Source organism: Pogona vitticeps, chromosome 3 (genome assembly GCF_051106095.1).
Source record: "Pogona vitticeps strain Pit_001003342236 chromosome 3, PviZW2.1, whole genome shotgun sequence".
In the NCBI taxonomy this organism is placed as follows: Eukaryota; Metazoa; Chordata; class Lepidosauria; order Squamata; family Agamidae; genus Pogona; species Pogona vitticeps.
In genome coordinates this window covers 139,041,691-139,055,352 of record NC_135785.1, presented here as the reverse complement: position 1 = coordinate 139,055,352, position 13,662 = coordinate 139,041,691, and the positions used below count along the sequence as shown (strand labels likewise).

At 41.4% G+C, this 13,662-nt stretch overlaps 1 pseudogene; it reads left to right on the top strand.

The window, feature by feature from the left end:
• The first annotated feature begins 1,894 nt into the window (after positions 1-1,894).
• Positions 1,895-2,567, top strand: LOC110080938 (adenylate kinase 2, mitochondrial pseudogene; annotated as a pseudogene).
• The last annotated feature ends 11,095 nt before the right edge of the window (positions 2,568-13,662 follow it).

The following is a 13,662-nucleotide window of genomic DNA, read 5'->3' as shown; positions in this document are numbered from 1 at the left end:
TGGTTAATTTCAAGACTGCTGAATCAGTTTTTCTCAATAGCTTCCTTCTCAGAAGCTTTGTAAGAAAGTTCGAACTATAAGTCCTCCATGCCTGTTATTAATATACTTCTTGATTAATATGGTTAGTAAAAATTATTTTCTAACAATAGAACGTGTCAGGAGTATTACAAACCCATTCTTGAAAGTCAAAAAATATGCCTTGTGACAAACAGAAGATATATTGGCACCATGGGTAGGTGGAAAATGATTCCACAAGATTGATTTGTCACAGGTCTACATAGAGGCAGAAGTTACGGAAGCTTCCATGTCACAATCAATACTTAGATTTTCTATTCTTGGGAAACAGGTTAGAAGTATGTGTGTATCTATTCTTCTCCCAAATTGTGTCACAGCTGTCAAAATTAAAAAGTTATAGAAACGGCATTGTATCCTCTTATGTCTTTCCATTAAGTTTTATGGATCCCCCTCCCAAACTATGTGTCAACTTCCAAATCAAGTGCAAAAAGAAACAGTACTTTCTTGTGTCATGAAACGCGTCTCAGCAATGACACAATGAAAGTTGAAACATGATCCAGAGGAAACAAACCCAACCATAACCTAATAGACATATTTCCTCTTGCCACAGTTTCAAGAATCTCAGTGGTATTATTACTGTTCAGATTTTAAGTTGCTTTTTTAAATGTTTATGTTTACAGCCCCAGATTCCAGCCTGGGGTGAAGTTGAATGATGTACCTCTTTAAAATATATAAATATGTAAAATGAGTAGCCATCCAATGAAGCTGAATGCTGAGAGATTCAGGATATGGGGACTTTTAGTGAGTGGGGAGTGTTGGGGTTTTTTTTTAGTGGGTGGGTAGTGTTTGGGGAATTTTATGTGTGTGCATGTGTCTGGTCTCTGGCTGTCTGTGAATTTCATTGTATGGGTATACTGTGTATATACTTACAATGACAATAAATAAATAAATAAATAAATAAATAAATAAATAAATAAATAAATAAATAAATAAATAAATACATACATACATACATACATACATACATACATACATACATACCATTGTTGGGCCAATAAATAATCAAGGAAGAATGTTTTAACATACTTTCATTAATAATAAATGTGTAGGTCTGCCAGCCACTGACTAAAGGGAATCAGAAACAGTAGGATAGTCAGCTAAATTATATAAGGTTTATTTAGAATAAACAAACAGTACAATGTGAGCCCTTACAAACTTGGTCAGAATACATATGGCTGTGGGTGATGTTTCCAAGCCCTTGAAGATGAGACATGGAAAGAAACAACACTTGTAACTTCACAGATATTTACTCAACTCTACCTCTGAGGACCATAGTGGTCTCGTGTAACTTTTCTGAAATCTAATCATGCACAAATCTGCATGATTATTGGATCATCTAAAGGAAGCTCTTTATGCACCCGAGCAGGACATGTAATCAGTTCTTCAAGGTGACTCCCACTCATTCTAGAATCTAGGGGACATATTGTTATTACTCACTTTCCTAAAATGGCTACATTAATCCAGTGCAGAAGCTAAAGGCATATATTTTGGTTTTCTGTATATTTGGGCATTTGGAATGGTAATACAAAAGAGAAGTTGCCAGTGCTCAAAAGGAGAAATGCAAAAGCAAACAATTTCCTTTCCATCAGTGTCACTTCTAGCATAGGTAACCCTTGTACAAAAATTAACTGAGTGATAGCAAAAAATGCTGGATTAGATAATAATGATCTAATATTGACATAATTAGTCAAAATGGTCATATTCTAATCAAAAGGGTATGCAAGGGCCTCTGCACCTCTCCCCTGGATGCCTTTAAAAGGGCTTGAAACAAAGTAATGGTGGGTGGGGCTGCTACAATGGCTCCCAATGCGGGCGAGAAGGGAGCTTGGGCCACGGGGTCCACAAATGCATCTGCATGGGGCTGCTGGACCCTCTGGGGGCTGGGAAGGGCACTCAGGCTCCTTGGCTTGCCAGAACCTACTGTGTTTCACTTGGCAATGGGGGACATGCTGAGGGCCATGGTCACTTCCGGCTCAGAGCTGGGGAAGAGACTGAAGGAGACCATGGATGGTGGTGAGAGATGAAATGGTGGTGGAGCTGATAAGAAAAACCTGGAAACTCCCTCTTGCAAAAATGGCTTCCTTTTGGACAGGTTCCTGCGCACAGTGAGGCAAGCAGAGATGCTGGATGATCTCATGGAGAAGAGATGAGAGAAGCTAGATTCTGTCATTGAGTTCAAGGTTGATGACTCACTACTGACCCGGAGGATTACTGGACAGCTGATCCACCCAGGAAGCGGCCACTCATACCACGAGGAGTTCAACCCTCCCAAGATCCCCTTGAAGGATGATGTCATTGGAGGGCCCTTGATTTTCCACTCAGATGACAATGAAACTGCCTTGAAGCCTCACCTGAAGTCCTACAACACTCAGACCTTACTGCTGATCATTTACTACTCAAGACATGCTTCCCAGTCCCAATATGTGGTTTTTGCCAGCATCCTAGCAGCTTTCTATAAAGTGACATGTAAAGACCTGGTTATGTTTGTTTAGGACACTTCTGCGGTCACCTAGTGCTTCCTTCTCTTCTTCTGTCTTCTGAGGTCAGTGACAGAGAGAGAGCTGTATTAGAAGGTGCAAAGCAGCTAGAGAGGACTCTGTTCAAACTGTCCATCAGAAATGAATGTGACTGCTCTTAAATGTGTTTATTACGTACAAAGAGAGAGGGAGAGAGGGAGAGAGAGGGAGAGAGAAAGAGAGAGGGGTACTTTTCGAACAGGGTTGTCCTGTAGGAGGTGCAGCAGAATATAGATTCAATCTTCTGAGTGTAGAAACAGGATGATCTCTGCTCCAGAAGAAGCGAAAGCGGTTTTGGTGCTTTGCCAGGAGCTGTGATTGCTGCCCTTCCACGTACATGTTTGGTGGCCCTGGTGAAATGTTTGTGGCAGTGTTGAAGGTTAGGAACAAGCAGGGACAACAGGAAACAGAGCTGATGGTTGGTCTTGCTCTTAGTGTCCCAGGCTGTGGCTCTGAAGGACATTCAAGGTCTTGTTGGTTCAAGAGAGTGTCTGCCAAAGCACAGGCCTCTGCATTTCTGTTAAGAAAGAATTAAACATCTCTGTGGTGGGGGTGGGGGGGCAGAACTATCTATGACTCTCAAATATAGACCTATCCTAACTACTTTTTACAGAAGGTCACTATGCATTTGAATTTCAGTTGCCGAAGAAGGTAAGTCGGGATTTTTTTAGAAAAAAAATCACGATCTTTTCATGGGCTTTCCACATGCTTTTGATTCTTTGAAAGAAGGTTGAATCAAAGAATCCTTTGGTGAAATCCACTAGGGCTCCTCTTGTAATCTAATGTTCTTATGAAACAGAAGTACTACTGTTTTGCAAAGTGAATGTAGATAGACAAGCTCCCACCCAGTTTTATATTGCGCTTACCCACCCCAGAGTGTTCATATTTCTGCCACTTATACAGACTGACATCTCTATTCACTTTGGCACCTAGCCAAAGTTCTCAGGATGTCCCCCACAGCTCCCTGCTTTCAGTCTCTGAACATGCCTGTTTTTTAATATTCTGCCAAAAAAAAACTTTGTCACCACATAATCACCTTAATTCTCAGTGCTATGTTTTATTTTCCTTGGATGAAAATGAAATGAAATTTCCATTTATTATTATTAGTCCTGTATTGTTTAACACCACCAATGTTCACGGCAATGTAAAGAACACAAGAGACATGTGGTCTCAAACAAAAAGGTTGACAATCTACAGAAAATAAGAGGTTGGAAAAAGTGTTCTAAAAAGATTGATGAATGGGTCCCAAAGATGAGAAAGGGCAGAATCTGTTTACAGTAGGAATGAAACAGCAAAGAACTACAAAAAAGGAATAATTTTTGAACGTTTTCAATAGTATGTTAGGGGATGGGATGAACATATTCTAAATGCCTGCATTTATTTGCAAAGTAGATATGCCTCAAGGAAAAGTTTACCCTTGAAATGCACTGGAAATAAAGGGCATGGTATTTTATACAACCTGTGCATTTCCTGGAGTGACATGCCAAATTGAAGCAATGGAAATTCATGCTGATTTACAGAATCTTTCCCCATACCCAAATACTGATTTCTGGGAGGAATGGACTGCACAAATAATGTATACATATGGTCATACCTCAAGTCAAGCTGTGGGCATATGAGCAACTATAATATAGTGGAGCATAGGTTTCCAGGGTCAGAACACTGGGTCTTCTTTATCTGCAGAAATGATGATGCCATCTGCTACGAATCTCAGTACCTCAGATAGCTCTGAACAAATGGTTCTGAAGCTTTTGGACTTCAGGTCCTAAAGGCTTTGGTGAATGGTAAGGCATTCCGGGATCTGAGCTCTGAAACTGCTAGAGGACTAAAGCCAGAAAACCATTGTTCCAAGCTTTGCAACAGGTTTCGTAGAAAAATGGAGTGCCTGTGCAACTCTATGGGTTTTGCTATCTGACCCTTCTTGCACTGCTAAATAATAGCAGGTGGATTGGTTTTGAACAGAGAATTTGAAACCATTTGATTTACAATACAATCAGACTGAGGCACAAAATTCTAGAACTGGTGTGCTTTTTCACTGCTTTTATTCCAAGGAGCACCTGCCTTCAATGTACCACTAATAAGCACATGCTCCATCTTGTCCTTGAACACAAAGAAAGTGCTTAGCTGAATGTGAGCTGGGGGAAAAAACAGTGTGAAGAAAAAGAAGTGAGTTTGTGTTCCCTGAAGTCTGACACTCCTGTTACAGAAATTGCCACCATGGTCAAGCATTGGCATCTCCAGGTAAAAAAGGTCTTGGATAGCATAGCAGGGAAAACCGCCATGCAAGAATATGGTGATCCAGTTGCCAGAGACAATACTGGCCTGTGTGACCCCATGGTCTGACTTAGAAAAAGGCAGCCTGATACTTCCCTAAAGAGGCAGATTAATGTTAGCTCTCTGAGACACGTAATTAAAACACCACTCTGGGAAGTAAATTAGACTAGCTAGCAACCACTGTGTACAAGGGATCTTCTTTTGCTCACAGTAAAATACCAAAATGAGATGAAAAGCAGTGAAGCAGAAACATAGTATATTCTTACAAACCAGAGCTATGTATGATTTGCCTTGTTAAATATTTCCTAAGCAATTTTTAATTGACAACATATGTTGAACATCACATAGCAACGTGTGCAAAGCACTTTACATCTGTCATAGCCTCCTGAAGCTAATCCTTCTTTAATGTGCTTGCTTACTTTCTATTGCTGCAGGCTTTGTTTCTGTTTACTGTCTTCTGAAATGAAGCGGGGGGAGTGAGTTAGCTGTCAGCAAGAATGGGCTTATTCCACTAAGATTTTAATTCTATTAATCTTTTGACTGGCTATCTTTTTAGAAATCATATCCAAGGGCAAATCATGTTTTTCAAAAGAACAAGCTATATCTGACTTTTTTCAAGGTGAAACTGTGTGCTTGTATAATTGAGTTTTTCGAAGAGAGATTGCAGCTATTGTACAAATTTTATTCTCTGCAAACCATTTTGATGGGAACAAAATTAAAATTAAAAGTGAGAGAGGGTATTTGTCTATGAATGTTTCTAATATCCAATCACAAATGACACCAAGAAACACAATCCAGGACTCAGATCCTTCCTATGTGCAGACCTTTTCTTTCCCCAAACTTGGACCTCATAGGTGGGTAGCAGGTCAGGCTACTTTCAGCCCAGACTCCACCTTTGATAAAATCTTGAGTGGGAGATGCTGGAGCAGTGGTTTGGTGGAAGAATTTAGCTTTCTGTGTTTGCTCTGATAGTGTGTAGAATGAACATCATGACCAAAGTAAATTCAAGTGGGTAGCACTGGGGAAACTACCATAACGTCCTATTGAACCCTTGCTCCCATCCATCAAACTAGTATTTTTTACTGTATGTCTGAACCCAACAGTCTGTCACACATGTGCGTACGCATATGACATGGAAAACCCAGACAAAGATATTCAGATGAAGTGAAAAAATCTATCCAGGTCAGAATTTGAATTTCAGGTGTCACTGATTAATGTGAGAAAAGTAAAGTGATCCAGTTTGGGATAAAATTGTGGTGAGGTTGAAATCTTCCTCTGAGCCCTTTCACTGGGTGGTCTGGATGTGAATTTAGCATGAATATCTCAGGGAGTACAATGGGTCTCTGTGTACAGAATTTATTTATGTATTTGTCTTATTCATAGGTCACCTTTCAACTGATGATGGGACTCAAGGAGGCTCAAAGTATTAAATGGAATAGAATTGAAAATACAGCAAGTTATATATTTAAAAACAAGTAAACTATAACACTGATTAAAATACATTAAATGATTAAAACTTATAAAATGTTTTGAATTATCTTAACTAAGAAATGACATTCAGAGGCTCAGTCCCTGTTAAAAGCCATGATCTTTAAAAGCCTGCATGAAAAGGTGGCTTTCAGCTATCAGCAAAATGATAAAAGGGAGGGGGCCAAACTGACTTCCTGAGAGAGAGAGAGCATTCCATTAATGAGGAGCAGCCACAAAGAAGGCTTTCCCTGGTGTCCCTGTCAACCATGCCTGCACTGGCAATAAGGCCAAGAGGAGGGCCTCCTCTAATGATCTGAGAAAGGTCATATGGGGAGATATGGTCCTTCAGGTAGTCCTATAGGACTTCATAATGACTTGCACTTTGAATTGAGCCTGGAAATGGTCTGGTAGCTAGTGCAGTTGTTGTAGCAGTTTCCTGTGGCTTCTGCTGTGTCAACCATCATCAAAGGCAACCCTACATAGAGCATATTAGAGAAATCTAAGATCATCAGAAGAGGATTTTCTCTTGGCCCCACCACCTTCACAGATGAGTCTTATGGGGACACAGAGAGGGTCTTCTATGTTGCTGCCCCCAGGCTTTGGAACTCCTTCTGAAGAGGCCAGGCTGGCCACATCTTTACTGTCCCTCCACAAGCAGACAAAGACCTTTCTCTTCAGGCAAGAGAATACTTATTGTTTTTAGCTTTAAATATTCTCTTTCAGTGATATAAGCCAACTTGGGTCCTTTTTAAGGAGAAAGGCAGGGTAAAAATATTTTTATTAAATAAATAATAAACAAATATGTAACTAAGCCATGCTCCACTGTACCCAAATCAGACATCTCAAGGAACAGGCGCAACTAGCACCCTGGTTTTAACTGTCTGTATGCATTTTCAGTTGGTGCAGCCTGATGATGTGGACAGGATTCTTGGAGAGGCAAATGCCACCACATGTGTGCTGGACCCTTGCCCTTCCTGGCTCATAAAAGCAGCCAGAGGAGGAATGCTAATTGGGTACAGGGAGAGGTAAATGCCTCCTTGCAGCAGGGTAGGATCCTTGCTGCTTAAAGGAGGCAGTAATAAGACCACTACTGGAGAAGCCCTCCCTGGATCCCAGTATATTGGATGACTACTGACCAGTCTCATACATCCAATTCCTCGCAAGGTACAGGAGCATGTGGTGGTTTCTCAGCTCCAGGGATTCCTGGAGGAAGCAGTTTATCTAGACCCATTTCAATCCGGTTTCAAGCCTGGGACAGAGACAGCTTTGGTTGCCTTGGTGGATGAGGTACACCGGGAACTGGATAGGGGGAGTGTGTCCCTGTTGGTCCTGCTGGACCTCTCAGTGGCTTTTGATACCATCAACCATGGTATCCTTCTGGGCCGCCTCTCTGGGATGGGACTTGGAGGCACTGTTTTACAATGGCTCCACTGTTTTACAGCTGGAGGGGAGAACGCAGAAGGTGGTGCTGGGTGACTCCTGCTCAACGACCTGGCCATTGGCCTGTGGCATTCTTCAGGGTTCTCCTTTAGCATCCATGCTTTTAGCATCTACATTAAACCCCTGGGAGAGGATGTCCGGAGTTTTGGGGTTTGGTGTCACCAGTATGCGGATGACACCCCTTTCTATCTCTCCTTTCCACCTAATTCCAGGGACGCGGTCTTGACTCTAAAACAAAACAAACTGAAACATAATCCAGACAAGACAGAGGTGCTCATAATTAGTCAGAAGGTAGATGAAGGAATGGAGATACTACCTGTGCTGGATGGGGTTAAATTCCCCCTAAAAACTCAGGTCCGCAACTTGGGAGTACTTCTGGATTCATCCCTAAGCTTGGATGCCCAGGTCTCTGCGGTGGCGAGGAGTGCACTTGCACAGCTAAAGTTGGTGTGCCAGCTGCACCCATTCCTTGAGATGTCTGATCTGGCTACAGTGAGACATGCCTTAGTTACATCCCATTTGGATTACTGTAACACACTCTATGTGGGGCTGCCTTTGAAGACGGTTTGGAAACTTCAGCTGGTGCAAAACTCTGCAACCAGACTACTGACTGGGGCCAGCTACAGTCGATTTCCAGGCCCAATTCAAAGTGCTGGTCATTATCTATAAAGCCCTATACAGCTTGGCTCCAGGCTACCTGAAAGACCCTATCTCCCTATATGCGCCTTTTTGGCGATTCTGATCAGCAGAAGAGACCCTCCTCTCGGTCCCATTGCCACCACAAAGCAGAGTTTTTGGAGACACAGGAGAGGGCCTTCTCTGTGGCAGCTCCTAGGCTATGGAACACTCTCCCTTGGGAGATCAGGATGGCCCCTTCCCTGTTACCCTTCTGAAAAAAGCTAAAAAACCATCTCTTCAGGCAGGCTTTTAACAATTACAACTGAATCCCTGGACCCCATTTCAGCAAATAATTTTAATATTTTCCATGTTTTAACATTTTAATCTTTCAATTTAATTCTAAATCATATATTGTTTAATTTATCTTTTATTATTTAACTTATTGTGTTTTTAAATTGTGTGAATTTTAATGCTATAAGCCGCTTTGGGTCCCTTGTTGGGAGAAATGTGGCATATAAATAAAACTAATAATAATAATTATTCCTGGCCTGGCTGAAATCTGGGCATCCAGGCTCAGGGATGTATCCAGGAGTACATCCAAGCTGCAAACATGTTTTTCATGGGGAATGTAACCCCATCCAGCAGAAGTTATACCACTATCCCCTTCTGAATAAGAACATCTTTGTCTTGTCTGGACTAAGTTTAAGTTTGTTTTCCCTCATCCAGCCCATCACTGATATCTGGCACAAGAATGCTTCCTTGGAATTGGATGGAAAGGAGAGATGGCATACTGGTGACACCAAAGCCCAACATTCTGGACAAACTCTCCCAGCAGTTTCATGTAGATGTTTAAAAGCATGGGGATGAAATCAGAACCTGGGGGATGCTACAGGCCAATGTTCAGGTTTTCAAACAGGAACCACCACCACCACCCAGCATTACCTTATGTTGTCTCTTCCAGGAAAGACTGGAGCCATTGTAAAATAGTGCCTCCAAGTTCCTTCCCAGAGAGATGGTCCGGAAGGATACCATGGTTGATGGTATCAAAAGCTGCTGAGAAATCTAGCAGAACCAATAGGGGACACACATCCCTGTCTAGTTCCCAGTGTAGGTCATCTACCAAAGTGACCAAAGCCGTCTCCATCCCATAGCCAGGCCTGAAACCAAACTGAAATGGGTCTAGATAATCCACTTCCTACAGGAATCCTTGGAGCTGAGAAACCACCACACACTCCAGTACCTTGCCCAGAAATTGACTATTTGAAACTGCCTGATAGTTGTCCAGTAAATTTGGATCCAGGGAGGGCATTTTCAATAATGATCTTATTAAGTTTAGAAGATGTAGCTATGTTAGTCTGTGCAAACATGTCAGGCAAAATCTAAAGGAAAACAACAACAACCATGTGACACCTTAAAGACTATTAGATTTTAATGTAAGCTTTTGTGGACATGACTATGAAAGCTAATATTAAATTATAACAATTAGTCTTTAAGATGTCACATGTTTTTGTCCTTTGTTTTGTTTTGTTTCTTTAGATTTTGCCTGATCTTATTATTGCCTCCTTTAAACATGCTGGGATCCTAACCTGATGCAAGGCGGCTCTCACCACCACCCTTACCCATTCAGTCATTCTCTCTCTGGTTGGTTTTATAAGCCAGGAGGTGCAAGAGTCTAGCACACATTTGGCAGCATTCACCTCTCTAAGAATCTTATACCCATCATCAGGTTGTACCAATTGAAATGTATCCACTATACTGTAAGCCGCCTAGAGTGGTCTAATATGATCAGATAGGCGGGATAGAAATAAAATAAATAAATAAATAAATAAATAAATATAATGGGACAAACACGGGGCATAGTTGGATACAGGACCTGTATCAATTACAGCACCCAAGACAGAGCAGATATGAGCAACTTTGCCTGCAAAATGTCATGTGAGTTTCTCACAGCAGGCTGCTGACTAGTCAGCATCTTGTTCTTTTGATGGGACACATCCTAAATCCCTGACCACTCAAAATAACTCCAGTGAATGACTCTGCACAGATGCAATGGCAGCAGAAAAGAAACCTTTCTTTGCTGCAGCCACTACCATTGAAAATGCCTTCAAATATACTCTAGTCCATGTTTGGTTGGATTCACTGTGAGTATTCCACTACCCTAGTCTCCATTTGACTTGTTTCATTGCTGTCAGCTTCCTGGAAAACAAGGCGGGCTTGTCTGAAACTATTTTGTGGAAACAGAGGTCAGCCAGGGCTTTGACAGAATTGTCTGCTGACAATTCCCCAAGAGCCATCAGAAAATCAGGTGGATTCGTCAGTCTCCTGGGGTGGGGCATTCTAATTGGTCCAACACTCCTGCACAAGTTAAGAAATCCAGTAAATTTAAGCCTCACCAGGTAGTGATCTGTCCATGACAACAGAACTACAGAAGGATCACCATCATCCTGCCCAGCACAGAAAACTAGGTCCAAATGTGCCTCACAACATGTGTGGGGCCAAATACCACTTAGGACAGACCCTTGGTCATCATGGAGGATGTGAATTCCTGAGCTGCATTTAATACATTGGCCTCAGCATGGACATTTAAATCCCCCAGTACCACAAGCCTAGAGGATGCCAGCATCACTTCCAATATCAACTCTGCCAGCTCAGGAAGGGAGACTTTTGAGCAGTGTGGCAGGCAGTACACCAGCAGAATCCCAGGAGGGTACACACTTTACACACTCAAACCCAACAAATTGTAGAATGGGGCATCTGTTGAGGGGATAGAATCACAATAGGCTACAGCAACTTCACTTCCTCATCCCCATCCCCAGGTTTAACCCAGCGTACTATTGCCAATATATGACAATGGTCTTGAGAGATCCTTTCAATAAACAAGTGGACTCTACCTGTCATAATAACAAATACATTGTTAATGAAATGCTGCATATTCAAAGGGGCAAGTGGGAGAAGGAACAGTAGTACCTGGGTTTACGTCCGCCTCAGTTTACGTAAATTCTGGTTTACGAATGGAAATCTGTTCGAAATAATGCCTCAGTTTATGGGGGGGGGGTTCCCGGTTTCTTTCAGTTTGTGAAGGAAGTTCCCCCGTGCCTGAAGGTTTGTAGCACCATTGCCATTACTATGGCAATCTGTGTTTCAATTTATGAAATTTCTGCATTACATAATGTTCCGGAGAATGTATTAATTTTGTCAACCGAGAACATATTAATTTCATGAACATGATAGCAAATAGATTGAAGGAGCAGTAGGAAACTAGTTTACTGCAATCATCTGTAGGACTCTCCACCCCTGAGAGCACTGCAGTGTCACATGGTACAGGTCTGTCAATATGATGAATTGGGTAGCGAAACTGAACTGAGCAGAGGAGGGATGTGACTCAGATCCAAATTCTTGAATGAGCTGTGAAGCTCACTTTATGACTTTGGGCTGTCCATAACTTTCCATCCTAATGTGCTTGAAAGGACTGTTGTGAGATTATCCTTGTGTATGTTCCCCTGAAAGAGGAATCACTGCTGAGGCAATATTTTAGGCTTGACTAATACCTCAATGGGAGAACGGCTTGCCATTCTTGGCTGCAGTGCTATGAGCTCTATGGAGAAAGGACTGAATTTTTTATATGCGCAAACATGCACTTCTTAGAGCAAGTGTTAACAGAAACCCAATTGGTAAATGAAACAGGAGAAATATGGCTGCAGAAGCATCTATCAGTTTGAAATGTGGGAAAGTTAAGGAGCAAGAACAGCAATGCCCAGTCACATATAATTTTCCTCTGTTCTTTGATAACATTTGGCTGCGGAGGCTGTACTCTACAGAATAAAAACTATGAGGGGGAGGGAGCAGTTTCTTAATCCTTTCTCCTTCTACTGTTTTTCCTTTCAAAAAATACTCTCATAAACCAATAGTTCCCAAACCTTTTGGCATCATGCCACTTTTTAGTGTTGAGAAAACCTCATGTTTCTCTTGCTATCCTTTATCATAATCCAACCTCATTTATTAATAAATTCTAAATTTGAAAGTAACACAAATATTCTTTTTCCTTGAGGAATCTTAAATTTTAATAACAATAATGCAGAAATGTGCTTTAGGTGATATATCTTAGTTTCACACCTTTTTGGAATTTGTTCATGTGACCTATTTTAAGTGAAAACCTTACAGAAGCTCATCATCACTTTTTATTTTCTTGTTATTGTTTTTAAAATGCAGTCTGTCAGCCAGTTTCACTATATCATAAAGCAGGTTTTTGTTAACTTTGAATGGAGCCACACATCTAAAATAAATAATTTGATCTTACAAATAGAGAAACATTTCTGTAAGGTTTCTAGGAGTATTTTTATCAGTGCAAAAACTACATGAAAAAAATCACACACATTTGGCACTGCATTGTATTTGAGAGTTTAATATTCAAGCTTCACACAACTTCTATGATTTTGCCACATAATTTTGATTAAGAGTCTGTAGAGGTTCAGCATATATCCATTCCCAGCAAGCTGCAAAATAAAAATTGGGTTAATGTTGGTTCTGAGTCGCTCTCTAGATTAGCCCCTCAGGTGGAGAAATTAATTCTTGAACTGAATGATGCCTACATAGAGCTTCTTTGCTAGTAGCTTTCACATTTTTTCTTCCCAATTCTGAGTCTATGTTTCATCTAGCAACTAAACAAAGGCCAAAGGGAAAGGGAATCTGCATGGCCACAAAGAAGAAAAAGCAAAGTTGAAGGAGGTGGAAAGACAGACTCTAGTGCACTCATTCTGTCCTAGACAATCAAAGTATATACAAGACAAATGCAGACATTCCTCCACAATCACTCACGCATTCATTCCTGGACATAAATTGAGTTAGATAAGAATGAAACAACAAAATTATAGCAGGCTTGTCCTGTCTAGCAACAAGCTTCTTCCAGCTAGGTGAAATGGCTAGTAGAGCTGTTGCGAGGAGATACTGTATAGTATAGACCATATTTTTCGCTCCATAAGACGCACTCCCCCCCAAATAGTGGGGGAGAAAGTATGTGAGTCTTATGGAGTGAATACAGTAAAAAAGGGTTCAACCACCACCACCCAGAAGCATCCCACTGCCATGCCTGGAGGCCTCTGAACTAGCACCAGAGACTGCTTGCTATTTGGACCTCACCATTCTGCACTGCTGGCTTTCCAGGATCTGCTTCCTGGAGTCCACCTGGAAAACCAGCAAGGCCAACAGGCCTATAGCAGCAGGCAGTGAAAACAGCCAAGGACCAAAGGGGAAAGAGTGATTCTAGAAAGAC